This window comes from Heterocephalus glaber, unplaced genomic scaffold, assembly GCF_053883595.1.
Source record: "Heterocephalus glaber isolate CG9 unplaced genomic scaffold, H.glaber_assembly_v1.0 deba00000281, whole genome shotgun sequence".
Taxonomy (NCBI): Eukaryota; Metazoa; Chordata; class Mammalia; order Rodentia; family Bathyergidae; genus Heterocephalus; species Heterocephalus glaber.
The window spans coordinates 2,496,281-2,505,432 of record NW_028258139.1 but is presented as its reverse complement, the minus strand read 5'-3'; positions in this window follow the sequence as shown (position 1 = coordinate 2,505,432).

Here is a 9,152-nt window from a genome sequence, read left to right as displayed (position 1 = left end):
CCAACACCACCCTCCATCACTGTTCTCAGCTAATGACCTTTGTTCCATGGAGGAAATGGAATCGATCAAGGAGTCTACTCACTGGGTATCAGTATTCTCATGGTTGGTACCACTGTGACTGGCAAGGTTCAGCTGCTTTCTAGTTGTGCCCAACCTCTACCAGAACATATCCCATCTTCCCAACTCAGTTATAATTGCTTCTGTATTTACCCTTTCTTTCACCTGATGACTTACTATTCCCACTGTATCAGATTATTTACAAAACTGTTGAATATCTTTCAACTTTTATAAGAAGCTTTTCTTAATGGAAAAATAGGAACAAAAATCTTTGTAAATAGGGAGGAATGGAAGGGTTGAAGGGAGGGCTGGGCAAGGGTGAAAAATAAGAACCAAGAGAGACTATGTAAAGGTGCAAATTTCCAATGATGAATGTCATCATATTGTATACCTAAAATGTACCAATGATTAGAATGAATAATCGATAATGTAAAATAGGAAGAAAAGGTCCAAAGGGGTAGGGGTACTGGGAGGGGCAGGGGAAAAGAAAGAAAGGAGAGGAAAAATGATGAGAAATGGAAAAAATGGAAATAAAGTCTTTGTAAATAGGGAAGGGTGGAGGGGGTGAAGGGAGGGCTAGGAATGGGGAAAAAATAAGAACCAAGATGCATTATGTAAAGGTACAATTCCCAATGAGAAATGTAATTGTGTTGTATACCTACAATGTACCAATAAAAGAATTTAATACAAAAAAAGAAGCTTTTCTTGTTTGAATTGATGTTTCTTTCACTTGTAAGTATGATGCAGTCACATGTAGATGCATTTTATTGAGTTGGGAAATCCACTACCTTCTTAGTTTCTTAAGAGTTTTTATCATGATAGATAGGTGTTAGATTTTTTCCAACACCTTTTCTGTGTCAATTGATATAATCAGTTGATAGGATCTGATCCTTCTTCAAATGTCTCCATCATGTTTAGTGATAGTGTCACCTCTGTAGCTGCTCAAGCCAAAATCCTTGGTGTCGGACTGGGCTTCTATTTTTCTCTTGTATTTTATATCGATATACCCATTCCCACACCTTCTGCTGCTCCTGTTCTGGTCAAAACCACCTCACTGCTCAAGTAATAGTGCTTCTGCTTATCCCTCTTCCCCATCTGAATTTCACACTTTCAACTTCTCAATCTGGAAAATAAAGTCTGCCACTCTCAGTAAATTACTCTTATATTACTTCTTCCATTACTTAACATCAATAAATGTTAAGACATGTAGCATTTTAAATTTTTATGTGCCGTTTACTTTCCTACTTTAACAATTTATAAGGTAATCTGAGTCTTGCACAGAACACATTTTCAAAGTTAATTTAAAATTTTTAAAATAACTCAGTCACTCAAATTAATACCTTGAGTTCAACAATATTGCCTTTCAATGACAAAGTAAATTGAAAACAAGTTAAGTGACAGTCAGAGGTTGGCTGTTCTTGATAAATCTCTTCAGAGTGTGAGAGAATGGACTGTAGTTATGAGTTGTCTGCATGCGGGAAGAAGGGGTTGGAAATGCTCTGCAATGTCAGACAGTTCATTCTCTCTGTGAAGGTAAAATATTTCTTTTCCAAATGAGCCCATCAATCCACTGCCATGCATCTCTCTTGGGTCTCAGCAGGGCAGGGATCATTCAGGTTGTGAGACTGGTCAGTCCTCATGATCTAAAAGCTATTTAAATACATGGATAGCAGCTTACTCCATGAAGACCATCTTTCTACTTGACACCCAAATGGCCTATGTCATGCGGGCTGCAGTTTCTTATCTTCATCGATGATCTTTTTCTTTTCCAGTTTATCATTCTTTCTGTCCAGGTATCTTGCTGATATATTGGTGGTTCAACTAGGCATTGTCTATTTTTTATTTCTTTGTCCTAACTTTCTTAATATTCCTTTTCCCCAGGCTGCTTCAAGAAGGAAAGCTGATTTCTCTTTGTTTTCAGGCTAGTGAGATTATGGAAAATACACTTGATACCTCTTGCACTATTGTGACTATGGCTCTTTTTAATATTGGAAAATATTTTTCAACTCTGTAAAGTCTGTCATTAAAAACATCCATTTACACAACACAGGTAATTAATAAATAACAATATTTTTATAGTTTGAAACTTTTTATGTATGAAAATGAAAACCCTTGGTAAACACAAAATTGTCTTTATGAGTCCCATAGCCATTTCCCTACTTCCTCACTGGGGCATTCAAAAAAAATCTGACATTCTAGGAATCCTACTATTTTATCTTTTTGCTCTCTCTAGCTATATACCATCTATTTGTAAGCAATGGAGATCCTGAACTTTCTATTTTAGTTCCCTTATCATTTTCTGTATCTCTGCCTTTATGCCATGCTGTTTTTGCTTCTCTCTCTCTCTCCCCCACCCCCTCTCTCCCTATTCTTTTTTTTTTTTTTTTTTTGGTACTGAGGATCGAACTCAGGTCCTTGTGCTTTCGGGGCAGGTGGCAGAACCACTGAGCTAAATCTCTGGCCCTCTCTCCCTATTCTTGATGTCCAGTGGGACAGTTTTTAAGAATTTTTGTTCTTTTTTAATTATCTTTTCTATTCCTGGGATTTTATTTTTCTAGAAAACTTTATAATATGTTTGTCAAACTCAGTAGAATTTTACAGGAATTTCATTGATTTAGTAGTTTGAACTGTCTTCCTAGTCAAGAAAATAATATATCATACCTTGATCAGGCCCTTTTTGTCCTTTATAGTGAATCCTTTTTTGTCCTTTATAATGATTAACATTCTTACTTCATTTGTAATGTTTTGTTTATTTTTAAAAAAGATTAATGCTTAGGTAACAGAATTTTAAAAGTTATTGTTGTGAATCACCACTGTGAGTTAAGCAAGAAAAAAGGAATATCAATCTGCCTCAGTGAGTTATCTGGGGTATCAACACATTTAAGAAATCTTTATTGAGGAATGGTATGTTAGGGTTTTCTGTTGCTATAACAAAGTATCTAATATTGGGTTCTTTCCAAAGTACAAAAGTTTAGTTAGCTCACAATTTTTGAGGTTGAAAATCCAAGATCAGAGAGCTGTATCTGTTCAGCTACTAATGAAGTTCCCCTTGCTACATGGCAGAGAAATAAGAAGAAGAAAAAAAGAGCCACATGCAGAAGGGACCAAACATGTGCACCGGGCTTTTTTCTAACAACCTACTCTTTTGAGAATTAACTCCACGAGACCAGCATTAATCCCTTTCAAGGGTGCTGCAATTGGTGACCTAATTATCTCCCATTTGGTCCTCCCACTGAAAGGCTCCACCACTTTTTAACATCACCACACTGAGCATCAGGCTTCCAGGAGAAGCTTCCCAGGGAACATACTCGAACCGTATACAACATAGTAAATAGCATTAATAAACACATATATTTAAATTGTCCAATGTGATCATCTTTGATACATATATACAATATTTCCCTTGTTCTATGCTACAAAGCTGCAAGCATCACCACAATGTAGATAATAAACATATCCAGCAGAAGCAAAAGTTTTCTAATGAAACTTTCAGTGACTGCTTCCTGCCACTTTGCCACCATCTTTGACTGAAATGTATGAGAATAGTTTAGGCAATAGATAGGAAAGCACATGAGAAGAAAATGTGACAGTGAGACCCTGCATTTCTCACCTGTTCCATGATTGGAACAGTGTGTGGGTGATTTTACAGTGGTTCTAATTCTTCGTTACCGAAACTTCTCTTCTTCACACGTGAGGACCAGCCGACTTCTGATGCATTGGTGCCATGCTTTTAGGATCCTTGAGTGGCAAGTGGGTTGTCTCCTCTTTTGGGTTGAAGGTCGTGGTGATTTTTGCTCTCTATTCAGAAAGAAGTATGGAGTGGGGTTTTCCCAGACAGACAACTCACCAATGTCAACATCAAGAACCAAAATATTCTTATTCTTAGGAATGGCTACATTTTTCATAGCTATCTTACAGATCCAAGTGCTATTTATAACATTGTTTCCGTGGGAGAAAATTTATTTCATGTTCCTGACAACCTAAGTAAAAGGCAATTTTGTGAATATGAGTTACATGTAAGTTGGGGACACTTCTATGGGGAGGGTCTACCCTGCTGTGGGGCTCTTTCTTGTGCAGGTCACAGTCACTTTATTCTGTTTGAGGAAATTACTCTGTTGGTCTGCCTTTATACATACAGCTACTTTCTTTTTTTGGTATCAGGAAAAGGTGAAAGTTGAATTCACTGAAAATCCTTCCTTCCTCCCTTCCTTCATTCCTTCTCTTTCCCTGCTTCTCTGTCCCTCCTTTACCACTCAGACTTCTCACTCTGTGGTCATTTCCACAGTGAGGCAGGCAGTAAGGTGAAAGCCACAGCTCCATGAAGCCTTACTCCGTCATGTTCTGACTGCTCAGATCCCTCAGCATTGAGAGAAAGGCCAGGTCAACCTCTCTTGAAGCATGGGCTCCCCAAGGGAGGTCTACCTGGTAACAAGCTCTTTACTTCAAGTCCAAACATTTTAAATATAAATCTGTCTGGTGTAATTTGATGATAAAACACAGTTTGAATTTAAAAAACTATATTTGAAATGTTTGAAAGTAAGTGCAACTGGTCCTACAGCAACAGAAAACAGACTAGGACAGTATTTAATCACACTTCATGAATTTATGTCTTAATGCAAATTCCCACTCATTCAGAGAAAAAAATAACTTGTGAATAATAATTCCACCTCTGGACCTACAAAATTGGTCTTTAATCAGACTAACAGAGCATAACGAATGTTTGAATGACAACATTGGTCATAAGTTTGATTCTTCTACTTTGTAAACAATTAGTCTCCCATGGCTTGTTATAAAAAATTAAAGGTCATCTTAAAAGACAAATATGTCATAGTTTGTCACAATTTGGATTTGGTTGGCATAGAAATGCATCATTAAAATAACCAAAGTGTAGGTAAATAATTGTTTTTGCTTTCTTGTATGGATATGAGGTTATTGCTATTCATAACTAGCACAGTAAGACCTTAGCTTTTATAAATGTGGAAAATAAAGTCAACTTTCTTTACTACACATATGGCTAATTGTGTTGAGTTTTACTTTTAGAAATAAGAAGAAAAAATTCTCAAAAAAAAGGAGAAATGTTGGAAGTAGCAAGAATGAGCAGGAAAAGAGGACTGGCTGCTATAGCTGAGGACACCCGCTTGAGCAGGTTCTGTGCAAGACTCTGCTCTTGGAGAGGGGCAAAAGACAAGAGCTAAGATGCCTCAGGAACACTACATTCACCTTTGGGTTGCAATTAGCTCTTTCTGCAGAGAATCTTAATCTGCCATCTTACAGGACAACCAACCATAGGCAGGCTGGGAGTGAGTTTAAATTGTACTCATTTTATTTATTTGACTTTTGAGGTAGGATCTTGCCATGTAGTTCAAGCTGGACTTGAATTCCCTATGTAGCCCAGGCTAACCTTGAATCTGTGGCAATCCTGCTGCATCAGCCTCTTGAGTGCTGGGATCACAGGCGTGCATCATCACATCTAGCTAGTTGTTCTCATTTTTAAAAGGAAGGGAAGAATGTAAAGCATATGCTTAGGAGAGAACTGCAGGCTGATTATGGGTTTTAAATTCACTTTCCTTGTTCTTTCCTGCAATCTTCATGGCTGTTGATAAGAAAACTAATGTATCAACCATTCTTTTTAAAAAATATTATTTTATTTGTACATTTTAGGTATACAATATAATGACATTCATCATTGGAAATTTTCAGCTTTACATAATCTCTCTTGGTTTGTATTTTTCCCACTTCCCCTGCCCTCCCTTCAACCCCTCCATCCCTCCCTATTTACAAAGACTTTGTTTCCATTTTTTCATTTTCTCATATTAATTTCTTTCCCTTCTTTCCTTTCCCCTACCCCTCCCACTTCCTTCCCCTTTGCCCCTTTTCTTGCTATTTCACATTATCTATTATACCTTTTAGTCCTTATTTACACTTTCAGTTTCTCACACTAGAGAAACTATTCAGTATTTATACATGTATGTCCTATTTATTTCACTTAAGAGTAGTGCTTCAATGTGCATGCAATTAGCTATAAATGTCTCTAATTCCTCATTTTTTATGGCAGAGTAATACTCCATTTCATGAAAAAAACACATTTTCTTTCCAATTTTAGTATATGTGCTGCCGAAGTGAGCATGAACAACCACATTTTCTTTATCCAGTCTCCAGTGGATGGGTAATTGGGCTGGTTCCAAGTATTAGCTATTACAAATTGTGCTGCTATGAACATGGGTGCACATATGTCACCGTGGTATGATTCTTTTAATTCTTTGGGGAAGATCCCCAGCAGGGGAATAGCGTGGTCAAATGGGACCTCCAGTCCTAGTTCTTTGAGGTATCTCCATATTGATTCCCACAGTGGTTGCACCAGTCTACACTCCCACCAGCAGTGGTGCAGGGTTCCTCTTTCCCCACAGCCCCGCCAACATTTGTTACTGGGTGATTTCATTGTAGCAGCCATTCTTTCTGGAGTGAGGTGGAATATCAGTGTTGTTTTCATTTACATTTCTCAAATGACCAGTGATCATTTGTTCATTTGTTCATGTGTATTTGCCATTTCTACTTCTTTGTCTGAGAAATGTCTATTTATTTCAGATATCCATTTTCAGATTGGGTCTTTAATTTGGGAGGTCTGATTTTTTTAAGTTCTTTATAGATTCTAGATAGTAGATCTTTGTCTGAGGAAGAGCAGGTGAGAATTTTTTTCCACATTGTGGGTTGTCTCTTCACACTGCTGGTGGTTTCTCTTGCTTTGCAGAAGCTTTTTACTAAGAAGAGATCCCACTTGTTGATTGTTTGTGCTAGTTTACGGGCAACTGAGGTTTTGTTCATAAAATTTTTTCCTACACCAGTGTCGTCAAGAGTTCTGCCTATTCTCTGTTCCAGCTGGTTCAGTGTTTCTACTTTAATATTTATATCTTTAATCCATTTCGATTTTAGTTTAGTGCATGATGAGAGATATACATCTAGTTTTAATCTTTGGCAAGTTGAAAGCCAATTTTTCCAGCACCATTTATTAAAGAGGCTATCTTTCCTCCAGTGAGGGTGTTTGGCTCCTTTGTCGAAGATGAGGTGGCTGAGTATGTCTGGAGTTGTTTCTGCATCTTCTAATCTGTTCCACTGGTCCTCAGGTCTGTTTCTTTGCCAGTACCATGCTGTTTTTATCACAGTAGCTTTGTAGTGTAGTTTCAAGATGGATTTTGTGATACCCGCTGCCATGTCTCTGTTACCTAGAATTGCTTTTGCTATTCTGGGTCTCTTCTTGTTCCAAATGAATTTTTGAATTTTTTTCTCAAGGTCTGTGAAGTACGCTGCTGGAATTTCAATTGGTATTGCATTGAATCTATATAGTAGTTTTGGAAGTATGGCCATTTTCACTATGTTGATCCTTCCTACCGAGGAGCAGGGTATGTCTTTCCATTCTCTGATATCATCTTCAATCTCTCTTTTCGGAGTGCTGTAGTATTCAGAAAAGAGGTCTTTGATCTCTTTCATTAGGATGATTCCTAGGTATTTCAGTTTTTTGTATGCTATTTTGAAAGGCATTGCTTGCCCTATTTCTGTCTCAGTGAGTTTATTATTCACTTAGAGGAAAGCTATTGATTTTTGTGTGTTGACCTTGTATCCAGCTACTCTACTGAATTTGGTTATTAAGTCTGGAAGACTTTTGGTGGCATTCTTGGGGTTTTCTATACAGAGTATCATGTCATCTGCAAATAATGACAATTTGACTTCTTCATTTCCCATCTTTATTCCTTTTATTTCCTTCTCTTGTCTAATTGCTGTGGCTAATGTTTCCAAAACTATATTGAACAGGAGTGGTAATAGTGGACATCCTTGTCTTATTCCTGATTTTCATGTGAAGGATTTCAGTTTTTAACCATTTAGTATGATATTGGCTGTTGGTTTTTCATAGATGGCTTTGATCAGATTGAGGTAGAGATCATCTATTCCAATTTTGTGTAGGTTTTTTGTGGAATGCTTTTTTCTGCATCAATTGAGATGATCATATGGTTTTTGTCCTTGGCTCTATTGATATACTGTATTACACTTATTGATTTGCCTATGTTGAACCATCCCTGAAATGGTGGGATGAATCCCACTTGGTCAGGGTGTATAATCTTCTTGATGATCCTCTGCATTCTATTTGCCAGTATCTTATTAAGGATTTTTGCATCTATGTTCATTAGTGAGATTGGTTTATAGTTCTCTTTTTTGGTTGGGTGTTTCTCTGCTTTGGGGATCAAGGTGATGCTTGCTTCCAGGAATGAATTTGGGAGTATTTCTTCTTTTCAATTTCACTGAAGAGTTTAAAGAGTAGTGGCAGTAGTTCCTCTCTAAATGGCTTGTAGAATTCAGCAGTGAAGCCATCAGGACCTTGGCTTTTCCTCTTTATTAAGTTTTTAATTATGTTTTCAATTTCATTGGTTGATATTGGGTTATTTAGAATTTTTAGGTCTTCTTGGTTCAAATTTGGTAATTCATATGTATCTAGGAATCTGTCCATTTCTTCTGTGCTTTCCATCTTATTGGCATATAGGTTCTCAAAGTGGGTATTGATGATCCTCTGGATTTCTGCTGAGTCTATTGTAATTTCACCCTTTTCATTCCTAATTGCATGGATGTGAGCCATTTCTTTCCTTTTTCTGATAAGGTTAGCTAAGGGTTTGTCAATTTTGTTTATACCTTTGAAGAACCAACTCCTGGTTTCATTGATTTTTTTGTATTGTTCTTAGTCTCCATTGCATTGATTTCTGCTCTGGTCTTTATAATTTCCTCCCTTGTATGAGGTTTGGGTTTGTCCTGCTCTTCTTTTTCTAGAAGCTTGAGGTTCAGCATCATGCTGTTTAATTGGGCTCACTCTGTTTTCCTAATATGAGTATTAACTGTTGTAAATTTCCCTCATAAGACTGCTTTCATTGTGTCCCATAGATTCTGATATGTTGTATTGTCATTGTCATTTAATTGGAGGAACTGTCTGATTTCTTCTTTAATTTCCTCTGTGACCCATTGGTTATTCAGAAATGTGTTGGTCAGTTTCCATGTGTTTATGAAATTTTTGCAATTTCTTTTGCTATTCATCTCCAATTTCATCCCACTATGGT